General features: G+C 46.0%; 2 non-coding genes and 1 pseudogene across 2 annotated transcripts; 1 reads left to right on the forward strand and 2 right to left on the reverse strand.

The window, feature by feature from the left end:
- The first annotated feature begins 402 nt into the window (after positions 1–402).
- LOC138228278 (U4 spliceosomal RNA) lies at positions 403–544 on the forward strand. The gene has a single exon (XR_011185364.1). It is a non-coding gene; the product is annotated as a U4 spliceosomal RNA (small nuclear RNA).
- A 1,908-nt stretch (positions 545–2,452) lies between these two features.
- LOC138228139 (U1 spliceosomal RNA) lies at positions 2,453–2,625 on the reverse strand (annotated as a pseudogene).
- An 8,458-nt stretch (positions 2,626–11,083) lies between these two features.
- On the reverse strand, positions 11,084–11,156 carry trnar-ucg (transfer RNA arginine (anticodon UCG)). Its single transcript has one exon. It is a non-coding gene; the product is annotated as a tRNA-Arg (tRNA).
- Between the last annotated feature and the right edge of the window lie 2,216 nt (positions 11,157–13,372).

Consider the following 13,372-nt stretch of genomic DNA (forward strand, 5'->3'; position numbering starts at 1 on the left):
TCAGTCCTGCAGCCATGGGAAGTGGGACACAAACATGCTGCAATGCTTTCAGGACGTTAGGATTTGTTTATGCAACATCCGAGAAGAGTACTTGTGGCTTGAATGTGAACTGTACGTGCCCGCCCCCTTTCCTCTGCAGTGCATGAGTTCCTCCTGGCATGCCCTTCGTCATTGTTCTGTCATCTTGTATTTAAAGGGTTGTATTTCTGCTGCTGAAAATAAGCAACGGTTTTCTCACAACGCCCTTTGTTCCTGACGGAGCCCTTGTCTGTCATGAAATTCTTCAAAACCTCAAGCTAGAAGAAGAAGAAGACGACAAATATGAAGCATTATAGCAACGACATGCCATGAGACGATCGATAACGATTTCCATAGGATCCCCGCGGTTGCCTGGCAACCGTCAGCTTTGCGCATTGGCAGTATCATAGCCTGTGAGGTTTAGCCGAGGCGCGATTTTTGCTAGTTGAAAACTTCTCCCAATACCCCGCTTCCGCCGGTTTGCAATACAATCGGCGAAATCAATTTTTGACAGTCTCGTCAGAGACTGAGCAAGGTGTTTAAAGACAGATTTTGTCATAGTGACATAATGGTAGAAAGAAACGAGCTTCCCAGTGGGCAAAAGCCGTATAATATACGTCTATTAAACGCATACCTTAGACATCTAAATGTGGTCTGCAATTCATCTAGAATGAAATTCTAATATACGTCTACTGTTATACGTCAATTATACGTCTATGATTAGATGTTCATTATACGTAAATGGTTGGAGTTCTATTATACGGATAAATTCAGAGGACTATTATACATATATGGTAGGTGTTACAGATAACTTTAGAGGACTATTATACGTATATGGGTAGAGGTCTATTATACATCAAAGATAGGTTTTACAGGTGTAGAAACTAGTAAATCAAGCCAATGATTAGGTTTAGAAATTTATTCTGAAAATACACATTCACACCTGAAACATATGTATTTCAAATTATACATTGTATACAATCAATCAACAATCAACATATGGGCAATAATCATAAAAAACACAACTAGTCTTAAACTTCAGCTTCAAATTCTGGTAACATGGCAATATACAGTATAGTAACGACAAACACAAACTAATTACATTAACACACTAACTCAAAACCACATTTTGATTCAAATATACATTTTAAAATGTACAACTTCTATATTTCCAAGAAAAAAAAATATTACAATGGAAGTTAAGACGATTTTTGTCCACTATTTGCAAACCCTGTCTAATTGTCCTAACAGTTAGAACCAAAAACCTATTATTTTCAGTGTCCAGATCTCCTGGCCCCCTGCCTTGCATATGCATTCTTCAAGTAACACATGGCGTGCTCCTTTATTTCTTTTTCTGTTGATGTAGGGTGGGACTTCAGCACCGCAGCTAGGAGAAAATTATATAATATTACTTCCCAAATAAATGATGATTAATATCTTCTTTAGTATAATCTAAAAAATGAATGGTTTACTGAGCTCAAAGCTGAAATAAATGTATAAAATTTGGCTTGCATCATAGCAGTTGAGCAATAAAGTCTGTCCTAATTAAAGAGTACCCAAAGTTTGAAAGTACAACATAGAATAAGAAAAGAGAAACGGCAAAACGATTTTGTGTCATCTTCCCCATTCACACTATTTTTATGTGCCATTTTTTGCTTATTCACGTACTATTTTAATCAAAATAATATTAAGAAAGATCTGTATGTATTCAGATAGTATTATTATTGTTCATACTTGCTCGTCAAAAGAGGATTGCTGAGATATTTGCGGATATACTTCTACGTTTGAAAAACGTGACCAACGAATACTAGCAATGCATTGTGGTATATAACCGGAAAATATGCTGGGTTGAATATTTTCTCAATGTATGCGTTTATTAATGTTGTCGATATTATGGTTGAAATTTAACATTGATAATACATTGCGGCTATGTGCCCCCTGCTATGAGGTATGCTATGTGCCCCCTGCTATCCTCTAAATCTGCAAATGAAGATGAGTCGATAAACCACTCGTTTTTCGTATAACTAGACATATATTCATTTGTTACCGATTTCATTCATTGAGCACGGATACAATAGAGGTACAGCCATTCACTGTTTGACATGTCTGCACTGGTACAGAACCGAGCAATCAGAAAACGGGTGAAACTGTCTTTAGACTCAGCATACAGTACCGAGGCCCCCCATGACCAAATAAAGGCTAACCTCGATAATCAGCCTAAAGAACGCAGACTACAGCAAAACGACTGACTTTGAAAAGGGAATGAACGTCCAGAAAGAGTAGTGGAACTAGCTTGAGATGCTTCTCCGGACCCCTAACTAAAAGCCAGCGAGAACCAGCAGCGGCGTCCACTCCTGTCGAACCGGGATCCTTCCGCAGCCACGCAGCTCGTGGTGTCCTAACCCTCCCGTATCTGATTTTGGACCAAGCACATCAGGGGAGAGCGCGAACGCAGTCCCCCACTACCAGAAATTATGCAGTCGAGATTCCCACATTTGGGGAATTCGCAGGGGTCAGCACAGCCGGAGTGCAATGGCCAAGCCTCGCCCTGGGTGAACCGATTTTTTCGATTTTTAAGAACTTTATTTTCTTTTCACAAAAAAATACAGGAAATCACAAATCAGAAAGCTTTACATTAATATACATACTTAAAACAGTATATATGATCACATCTCATTACATTTTGACACGGTAACAGTTACATGGCAACAATTTTCTTTTTTTCTGGTGCAAATCACATTCTTTATTTAAACATGATAATGTTTTTCACAGTTTCTTGAGATGTTGACCTATGCTCTCTATTTCCCACAGATTTTCTGCTTCCTCCCTCCCTTCTCTCCACAGATCTCTGAGGTAATAGTTCTCTCGGGTGATGAACAGGGCCAGGCTACCTGCTGCCTTGACTGGGACCTCGATGCCTTTGAACAGCCCCATGTTCCTCACTCTCCACAGGGCGTCTTTCCCACTGTTCACCACGGCCCAGATCCTGTCAAACACGTCAGGAGGAAGCTTGACAGGAGAGATGCCGTATCTAACGAAAGCAGCGGTCAGGGTAAATTGGGGCGAGAGAGCCTGCAACCAATCTTCAAACTGGGCCCAGAAGGCCTTAGCAAAAAAGCAGGACCACAGGAGATGGGTCACAGTCTCCTCCTCGCCGCAGCCCACCCTAACGCAGCGAGGGCTGGGGGTGAGGCCCCTACGGTACAAGAAAGTTCGTACCGGTAAGCACTGGTGGACGACACTCCAGGCTAAATCTCTGTGAATGTTGCACAGAAATTTAGAGGATGTGTGTTTCCACACCTTCCTTGTTTGGGCTGATGTTAAAATGCCCACAGGGGTCTGCCTATTGTTCTGGGGTGCTACGAAATCTTCCAGTTTTTGGACGCTGACATCTCGGAGGGGAATATGGCCAATTGGGTGAGATCTTAGAAAACTTTTAACTGTCCCATAAATTGCAGGGCATGTGTCAGAGAGTGGGACGTCCAGCTTGGGTCTGACACCCCACACTCTGAACACCTCCCTACCTACCCAGAGCCTGGAGAAATAAGTCCAGGTACGCGCTGCAGGTGCTGTTGCAAAGCCTCTCAGCACAGAGGCCAGGAAAATGCACAGCAGCTTCGTAGCAATATCTGGGACAGACTTCCCCCCTGAGGGTAGCGGCCTGTACATTATTTCCCTTCTGAGTCTTTCCTGCTTCCCACCCCATAGAAATTGAAACATCAATCTCCTCAGCACCGCCGCAACACGGTGTGGGATTGGGAAGGTAGAAGCCAGAAAATTCAAGACAGGCAAGAGCTCGGCTTTGATGACCAGCACCTTCCCTGTCATGGTGAGGTCTCGGTCCTTCCATTGCATCAGTTTTTTGTTTAAGATTGGCAATTTGTTCAGCCAATTTACTGTTCCCATCTCTTCTCCAAAATACACCCCCAGGACCTTAATTCTCTTCTCTTGCAGCCTGAGATCATGTCCTTCTTTTGGCTCCCTCCAGTTCTGATAAAAAATCTCACTCTTAGATGTGTTAATTTTTGCGGAGGAAGCCAAAGAGAACCGATCACAGCACTGCAGAGCTCTGCTAATTGAGGCATTGTCAGAGAGGAGCAGGGTGACGTCATCCATGTATAGAGATGTCTTTACCTCTCCTCCCCCACTTCCAGGCACTGGTATCCCATTAATGGCCTGATCCTGGCGCAAGGCACAGGCTAAGGGCTCCATAGCCAAAACGAATAACAAGGGGGATAATGGGCAGCCCTGCCTCACCCCTGAACAGACTTCAAAGGTGCGTGATCTATTGCCATTAACCATGACTCTGCTGTTGCTACCTGTGTACAGCAGGTTAATCCACTTTCTCATGATGGGGCCAAACTTCATGTGCTCAAGTACCGATGTTAAGTACTGCCGGTTTAGGCGGTCAAAGGCCTTTTCTAGGTCTACACCTAAAATGCACAGAGGGAGGGAGCGATCCTCAGAGTACAGACAGACATCCCTCAACAAGGCCAGGTTGTCGCTCATCAGGCGTCCTGCTATCCCACAAGTCTGTTCTTTCCCTACCAGTGAGGCCACTACATTTTGTAGGCGCAGGAAAAGGGCTTTGGACAGGATCTTAGTGTCCACGCCTAACAGGCTGAGGGGTCTCCAGTTCTTTATGTCATTTTTTGCTCCTTTCTTAAACAAGAGAGAGATAGTGCCTTCTCTTAAGGAGTCAGGCAGCAATTCTGTCTTGTAGCTTTCCTCGAATAGGAGCAGTAGCGGATCCTGAAGCAGATCCCAAAAGGTGCAATAAAATTCTTTAGGGAGCCCGTCAGCACCCGGAGTTTTCCCCTTCTGTAAGCTCTCCATAGCCTGTCTCAGCTCTTCTACTGTCAAATCCCTCTCAAGTACTTCCCTATCTTCTTCACTCAAAATGTTTTCTAGCTTTGAGGTAAAAAAATGAATATCTTCATCCTTTACCTCTGTAGAGCTGTACAGTCTTGAGTAGAAGGCCTCGGTGCAGGAGAGGATAGCACTCGGCTCTGTTCTCTCTCGTCCCTCCTCATCAACTACACTTTCCATGACAGTCTTGGAGCCTACCACTTTCCTGAAAAAGAAGCGAGTACACTTCTCATTTTCTTCCAAGAACTGCACTCTGCTTCTTAACAGCACTCCTCGACTACTTTCTTCGGCTATGCTCCGGATGTCCTTTTTTAAAAGGGCGATATCCTCGAGCACATCGAAGCCACTGTGCAGCATCGTGTAGAGACGCTGCAGCTGCCTCTGTTTCCTGGCTAGCACCCCTCTCCGTCTGGCAGCAGCCTTCCTTCCCTCAGCCATGAAAAAGGCCTTTGTCCTCACCTTCACCTCCTCCCACCACTCTCCTACTGACCCGTACAGACACTGCAAGAACAGCCACTGTGATAGTTTCTCCTTGTAGCGGGAAACTACCCCCTCGTTCTCTAGCAGCTTTGTGTTGAGTTTCCAGAGGCCTGGGCCAAAGACAGTCCCGCCCTGGAGTTCCACTCTACACCCTAAAGCCTGATGATCTGAGAAGAAGACAGGCTGAAGAGTGACCCCAACAACTTTCACTCTCTCTGAGACAAAGCAATAGTCAATTCTGGAGCTGCTATTCCTCCCTGACCATGTATATCCTGCTGTTGTGGGATATATACATCTATATGTGTCTGAGAGTTTAAAGTCTTGAACTAAGTTTTGCAGGGCCAGTGAGCTGGAATCCAATTTTATCGGCGAGCTAGACTGCCTGTCTGTGTGCTCTAAGATACAATTAAAATCCCCTCCCACTATCACGTCTGTGCTGCATAACAATAGGGGGGAGAGTGCCTTGAGTAGCTCCACCCTTCCTCCTACGTCAGTAGGGCAATACACATTGATTAGCCGCAGGTTAACGGTCCCCCATTCCACATCCACACACAGCAACCTGCCATCTATGACCCTCTGAATACTTTTCAATTTGAATGCCCATCCTTTGAAAAGAATGGCCACGCCAGAGGCTCTGTTGTTATTGTCCCCTGACCAAACAGAAGGCCCTTTATCCCACCTATCTTCAAAACTTTTATACCTCTCTTGATAGGCTAAAGCACACTCCTGCAACATCAACACATCTCCCTCTCTCTGCTGGAGGTAATCAAAGACAGACTGGCATTTAACTCTGTCATTGATACCTCTTGTGTTAAGAGAAATTATGTTAAGAGCCATATTACATAAGAAAGTGGAACCAGTCTTTACAAAACACATTTCTCTTCGGTCTCACCTGTTACCTTTTTCTTTTTCTTTTTCTTCTTACCAATTTCCTGCCAGCCATCCTCTGAATGAGCCTTCATCAGGGTGGCAGCAGTAAAAGCGTTCACAGAGTCCATTTCAAGGAAGGGGGTAGAGGGAGGGGTGGAGAGGTTCCAGCTGTCCCCATCGCCATGCTCTCCTTCCTCCTCGCTCGGGGAGAAAACAGAGTCATTTTTTCTTTTCCTCAAGTCCAGCTCCTGGGAGCACTGAGGGGAAAGGGGTGCAGCCGATGCACCAGTCTCCTCTTCCCCCTCACCCACCAGCTGCTGCAGATCCTCCGTGATGGACTGGATGGAGGAGAGGAGGGCATCTGTAGCACTTGCAGAGTCTGAGAAAAGCAGCTCCGCTGAATCCTGGGTATCCTCGCTGGACCCGCTCCACCGGGGAGCCCCACACTGGCCCTCGTTCTGAGGAGCAGGAGTGGGGGAGGGGTCCTCGCTGTTCTCGGGGGTTTTCAAACCCTCGTGCTTGTCTGGTGCAGTCTGCGGTTGTGGGGGCGTAGTGGATTTCTCTTCCACCAGCCCCGGAGCCACAGCAGGACTGATCCTGGCTGGAGGCTGAGAGTCTTTGTCCAACAAGGGTTCTTTGTTTGACTTGTTGTTTGCTTTGGATTTTCGGGCCGGTTTGGCTGAAACAAGCACTGCCTCATCCTTTCTCATTTTGAGTTTATTGGCGTAGGCGTGAGGGCAGTTCTTAAAAACGTGTCCTTCCGAGCCACATAAATTGCACTTTGGCAGCATTGAACAGTCAGAGGCTAAATGTCCCTGTTTGCCACAGGTCTTGCAGCATTTCACAGTGCAGGACGATGCCAGGTGTCCCACAGCACCACAGCGCCGACACACCTTTGGTTGTCCCACATAAAACACATAGCCATTGCAGGCGCCCAGCCGGATTGTAGAGGGCAGGTGCCTTAAGCCTCCATTTACGCTGTCCGGTAGCAAGCGAACCTCGAATTTCCTTGCTCCTGTTTTTATACCATCAACATCTCTAACCTCAGTTCCATGGTGGACGGTGCAGTACTGGTTAAGCCAGGTGTGAATGTCCTCCGTCTTTGCCAGTTCCGAGAACATAACAACATGCACCGTTTTCCTCTCTCTCTGTGTCAGAGGCTGCAAGTTGATCTTCTCAAGTGCAGGAACTTTGCCTCTTTTTGCCTCAAACACATCCACGCATTGTTCAAACAGAGGATAAGTAGCAAATACAACCTCAAATGCTTTCTGACCTGGGAGAGCGAAGATGAAATCCAAGTGCCGAGGTTCAAAGCCAAGTTCCTTCTGTAACACTTTTCTGCTGAACTGCATACGATCCATGAAGAGGTCATCCAAGAGCTCAAAACGTACAGCATTCTTACGGGATCCAAAGGTTGCCATTTCAAAAACCGCAAATCGAACACTGCTTCCAACAAAAGAAAAACAATCCAACTACTCCACCTACAGGCTGATCAAGGTATCTCCCCTGCCAGGTAAGTATGAGTTAAACAGGCCCCTGCAAGCGGCCCGCACCCACAGCACAAATCGCGCAGTCTAGGCCACCTCCTCGCCCCGCACGCCACCGCCTCCTGCTGGGCCCACTCTTTCACACACTCACACGCCACACTAACACTCAAAAGTGTGGGCAAAACGAGAAAACGAGCGCGCCGTATCCTACACATCTGCAGTCGCCGTTGCGCATTCGCAGCATGTCCCGGGATGCAATTCGGCCTCATTTGCATAACTCCAGACCGGCAGATCGCCACGCAAGCTCGCGACGTGCGCCTGCCACACACCGAACAAACCTTTTCAGCAATTTCCAAAAAACGGGCCTGCTCGCCTGCCCACAAGGCTCCGTCTCTTACCTGCTCTCCAGAGCCTGCTGCCTTCTGTGCTTTTCTCTCGGCACCGCTGCAGTGCACACAACTCCTGCAGCGGGAGGGGGGGAGAAAGTTCCCGCGCTCCGCCGCAGGGAAGGCTCGCTCCGTGCGCACACGTCCTTTCGATGCCAGTCCAACAAGTGCTCCGCATTAGCTGCGTCGGGGCTCCGGCGTGTCGCACCTCACCTCACCTCGCACTGCCCCCTCCTTGAATGTCTGCCGCTGGGCATGCCCCGCTCTCCTCCGCCTTATCTTATCGCGTGTGAGCACCGACAATGGCCACAATGCCGGGGAATGGCACCTGTAAAGTGTTAATTGGGGCACAGGAACAGCCCGTCTCGTCTCGGGGGGGCCGCCTTCAGAGACAATACAGCAAACACAGCGGGGCGGGGGAAGAAGACGACACCACACATGCGGGTACATTCAGCTCCGGCGGGATCGAGACATTTGTCGGTCTTTTCAAGTGCCGAGAGCCGAGCAATCCTTCACTTGTATCGTTTCTCCCCGGTGACTAGATCTGGCCCTGCGACTCTCGACTGGGCTCACCCCCGGGGCAGCCCAGCAGGTGTGAGCCTGGCCGGCACCCGGATGGGAGATTCCACCCCGGAAAAGCTCCGGTTGCTGCTGCTCCTGCAAGAGGTGTGACTGGGACCAGTAGGGAGCGCTCACCCTGCGGGCTGTGTGGCTCTCTTACGCCCCAGCCTCCTGATGGCAACACTCTGCTGCACAAACAGGGGCCGTCCTTCGGGATAATTGAAAAGTTCGGGTCATAGCCGATGCAGTGCGTGCTAATTAGAACAGCAACGCTGAGCTCTCAGCACCGTACTGAGCCCAGGTGTTTTTCTAAAGCTGTCAGGTGCAGTTCATTTACAGTACGCCCCGTGTCTCAACGGTAGGACGGAGTCAAATACTGCCTCGACACGCAACAGCATTATAATAAACCGCAGGACTTGAGGGCTGTTCTCTTTCAATGTTCCAAGGCATTCGTAAGAGCGTAGGTCAAGGGCCATTCGTGCATCTCCTGTAACTCGAGTAAAAATGCTATTCAAAGTGCAGTGACTGAAATCGTCGTCCACATGTCTCCGTTGTTGATTTTTTTCTGTCTAAGAAAGTTCTATTTTCATGTCCGAACGGGGAGACTTTATCATTCCAACTTGAAGCCACCCTTAAGTACTCTGAGGTGTGTGTCTGCTTACACGTATGGCGTAAAAGGTTTCTTAAACGGAGAGCGAACTTGAAAAAAGTTGCCGCCGCCTCGCACTCCCTGTTCGATTGTAGCAAGAAGCCAACAGCTGGCGTATTTACTGTAATCGTGGCCGAGTGGTTAAGGCAACAAACTTGAAATCTGTTTGGGTCTCCCTGCGCAGGTTCAAATCCTGCCGACTACGGTGTCCTTTGCATTTGCTCTCGTGCGTGCATGAAAAAGGACCAGCGCTGTTTTGTTTTCGCTGGGACCTTTAACACTCTAAATCGCCTAGACCCACTGCCTTGGAAATCGATTGTTCAGCACCCACGAGTGACGCTTTGCAGCTGGACGCAGATAACGATGCTTTTCTGCAACGAGCTTTCCAGCTGAATTTTCTCGGCAGCTCCATACTGAACCTGTTCTCCATTGCAACATAGCGGAGGCTCGTCACGTCTATAGCAAGGCTGTGTAGGACCGCATACGCCACAGTGACTTGTACACAGACCACATGAAAGGCAAGCAAAATACACTTTTAAAATTCCAAAGACTCACAAGGTCAGAGGAACAGCGATGACCTGAACAGATCTGTTACAGAAGTCTAGGTTGACCTTTTTAGAGCTGTAATTGCATTTTTGTTTAATAGAAGATCAAATCTACTCGCATGTACCAGCACCTTACAGTTTATTGATGTTAATTCTATTTAAGTAATAAGATTGCTAACGATGTTGGACTTTAGCCAGTGTTTTTTAGAACAAATTGCTTACTCTTCTGTAAGGAATACGCAGTACGTGCCTTTGTCAGTCATTGCTCACCATACCTGTAACTTTCTTATCTAACTCACTTCCTCAAATGGTGAAGGTCCACAAACATAAATGAAAAAAAAACCCTTGTTGTAGATGAGGTGCACAAAAAAGCAGCCCCTGATAGTGTATAACACATTTATACTATTGCAGAGACACATGTAACATATATATATATACTGTATATATATATGAAACAGAAATACAAACAGAAACAGGAATCGCTTACTCACCTGGAGAATCTCTGTAGGAATATCTAGCATTTATCAATGGAAATAAAAGCTGCTTTAATACAGTGCATGTTCAAACTCAAAACCTCAGCTGCTGTTCTTGTTTGTTTTGGGACAAATTGCAACTGAGCATCGCATGAGCCGGTACGTACCCTTATCTGTTAGGGAATTTCAAGGGAGGAGTTAGATCAGAATGGGTAGGCTGCAAAACAACAAGTAAAGATTTATTCCAAGATGAAACGTTGTGGCGGTTTTCTTATCTTTTCAGCATGGACTAAACTTTTACGTGTTCCTTATATGCTATATATGTATATATTAGAACCAATGTCGTTCTTAAAAACTAACATGAAATTGTCAGGGACATTCAGCTATATACAAAGACGAGACAGACAAAGTAATAATTCTATATTAACGTGGCCTACATATTGACGCAATGATCGAACTAACTGACATGTTCTGATTCAGATCCCCTGCAGTTCATGCCAATTAGAACAATAGCAATGCTGAGTCCTCCCCACCCTACTGAGCACAAATTCAGCTGCTCTCCAGTTCTGTTCTGCATGTTTTTTCATTGCAATTGAGCTCGGAGCTGGAGATGATCTCCATACAGTTCTGTGTTAACTAGCCCGCACTTGCGTGCTAATTTACGGGTTGTGGCAAATGCTTTTCTATAGTTCATATACATGACGGCAACCTGTTACCAAGGAACCTGAGAGGTTTAAAAGCCTCACGAGCCAGGAAGGACTCGAACCTACAATCTTCTGATGCGAAGTCAGACGCGTTATCCATTACGCCACTGGCCCATAGAACATGCGCTTACACTCCACCACAGAGAGCTCTACACTGCTACCAGTAGTACACTTCCCCATCTAAATTTTCACAGCAAGAAACTTGTGTTTCCTACTATTTTTATCAGGTTTAAAATATCATCTCCTTAAAACAGAAAAAGTGTTGATGTGTCGTGCTGAAATTCCGATTGATTTTGAATTCAAAGAAAAAAGGTTTTCTTCCAAAACACCGTGAAATTCTAACATCTTGCAGACAATAGGTGTATTCCATGTTGAAAAGAGAAGAAAGAAAACCATGGAACCTTTTACAGGTGTGAGGCTTCTTCAGGTGTGAGAAGACCTCATGGCCGAAACGTTGTGTTTCCTTTCTTCTCTTTTCAGCATGCAATAAACCTATTACTTGTTCCTTTGCAGCCGAGGCATGGTGACGTAGCTACCCAGCTGAACATCTTGCAGACTCTACAGTACTTCTCTCCTGTAGAAGTAAAGCAGGGCTTGCTGGGTGAGCTTTTGCTCCGGTAAATTAGGTCACGTGTCATGTTAAATCACTTCTTCTAAACACAACATTTGCTGGTGCTAGCTTTCCCCATGAAAAGAGACATTTCCCTTACAGTACATGACATATCGTTTTTTTTTTCTATCAATAAGTATAGAAATAAAACAAAAGAAAAAATGTTGTCGCCAAAGAATGCAGCTCTGTCGCCTTGGGGAGGTGTCAAGGGCATTGAGCTCCATGAGAAGTGTCAAATAAATGCCATTTCTCATCATTTCTCTTGGCGTCAGTTCTGCTATTAAATGGGAAAGAGACAACGGGCTCAGAGATTATGTTAAGTGCACACCGAGCGCAGATGTGTCCAAGTGTCTGTAAAAGTGCGGTGCTCCCTAGTGGCTTAAAGTGCCTGCCTAGTAAGCAGGCGATCCTGGGTCTGAATACCAGCTGTGCCTCTCTCCGTGTCTTGTTGTGCCAAATGTATCATTTCAGACAAACATGTACAGCTTTGTTCAGTTTAATGCAAGAATGCATTTCCTTTCTGGAATAACTTGTTTCTGAAGAAATCCATACATTTTGTGAAAGATGAAATCAATTTCTTGGTTGTCAGTGAAAAAATATTGCTGGCTACAAGAAGCGCAAACGATTGTTTTCTTTGACCATAAACCTGCAAATGTAGGGAGCACAAGCGGCCGTCAGTCTCTGTGGAGCAATCGGTTAGTGCATTTGGCTGTTAACTGAAAGGTTGGTGGTTCAAGCCCCTCTGGTATGGGTGTCTCAGTTTTTCCAATGTAAACATCATCACCATCGCTAAAGAAGATGGCGCAGAAGGCTCCACAGCCAAAACGTTGTGCTTCTTTTTTTCTCTTTTCAGCATGGAGTAAACCTTTGCTTTATCCTTTGCAGCCTAAGCATGCTGATGCAGCTACCTTTCTCTTAACGCGCCTCAATCATTATTCACCAAAACGATCAGCAGAATAAGTCGCCTTTGTGGTGATGTCACTCCTCTGCTTCACAAATGTCCTTAGTGACGGGCCATTTCTTTCTGCCATTTTTTTTCCGGAGCGGTTATTGATTGCTCCATCATTTCCCTCTTACTTTCCATCACTAGATTGAAAAAAAAAACAGAAACAGGCTGACAGGACGACAATCAAATTGCAAAAACTCATCAAAGCACTCGATAGAGTATTGGAATCCACAAGTAGCTACGAGCAACTTTGTCTTGGCTTGCATGAATGTCGGAAAATGTCAAAAAGAAAAAGATGGTGGCTTTTTCATATTCGTTCTTTTATTTTTAGCTCGTTGGCTCTTCTGTCCATTGTCCTCCTGCCTGGCTCTTGACCTGTGACTGTTTGAACGCACACAGTAGACTTTCATGCGGGGGATTTGTCCTGAGCCTCTGTGAAAGACCCACCCACCCCCATAAATAACTGCTCTAGAAACACATGAATGCAAAACTAAACCACAGCTTAAAGAGGAGCTTGTCATGACCGCCAGGCAGTTAAGACCAACTCTTAAGCGATCTAATCAGCACCAGCAGTGGGTGATTATTAACAAACCCTGCCGCACGAGTTAACCCACCTGCACACACTCCACCGTGCGGTACACAGTGCTATTTTTACCATCTTTACCTGCTTCCCGCTGCTCGGTATTGAGTCTATGCCTTGAGAGCTCTACCTGGCGTTTTTTCCATTACCTCGTTTATTCTGGATATTGGACTCCCCTTCTGCCTTTTTGACTT

This window comes from Lepisosteus oculatus, unplaced genomic scaffold (assembly GCF_040954835.1).
Source record: "Lepisosteus oculatus isolate fLepOcu1 unplaced genomic scaffold, fLepOcu1.hap2 HAP2_SCAFFOLD_40, whole genome shotgun sequence".
In the NCBI taxonomy this organism is placed as follows: Eukaryota; Metazoa; Chordata; class Actinopteri; order Semionotiformes; family Lepisosteidae; genus Lepisosteus; species Lepisosteus oculatus.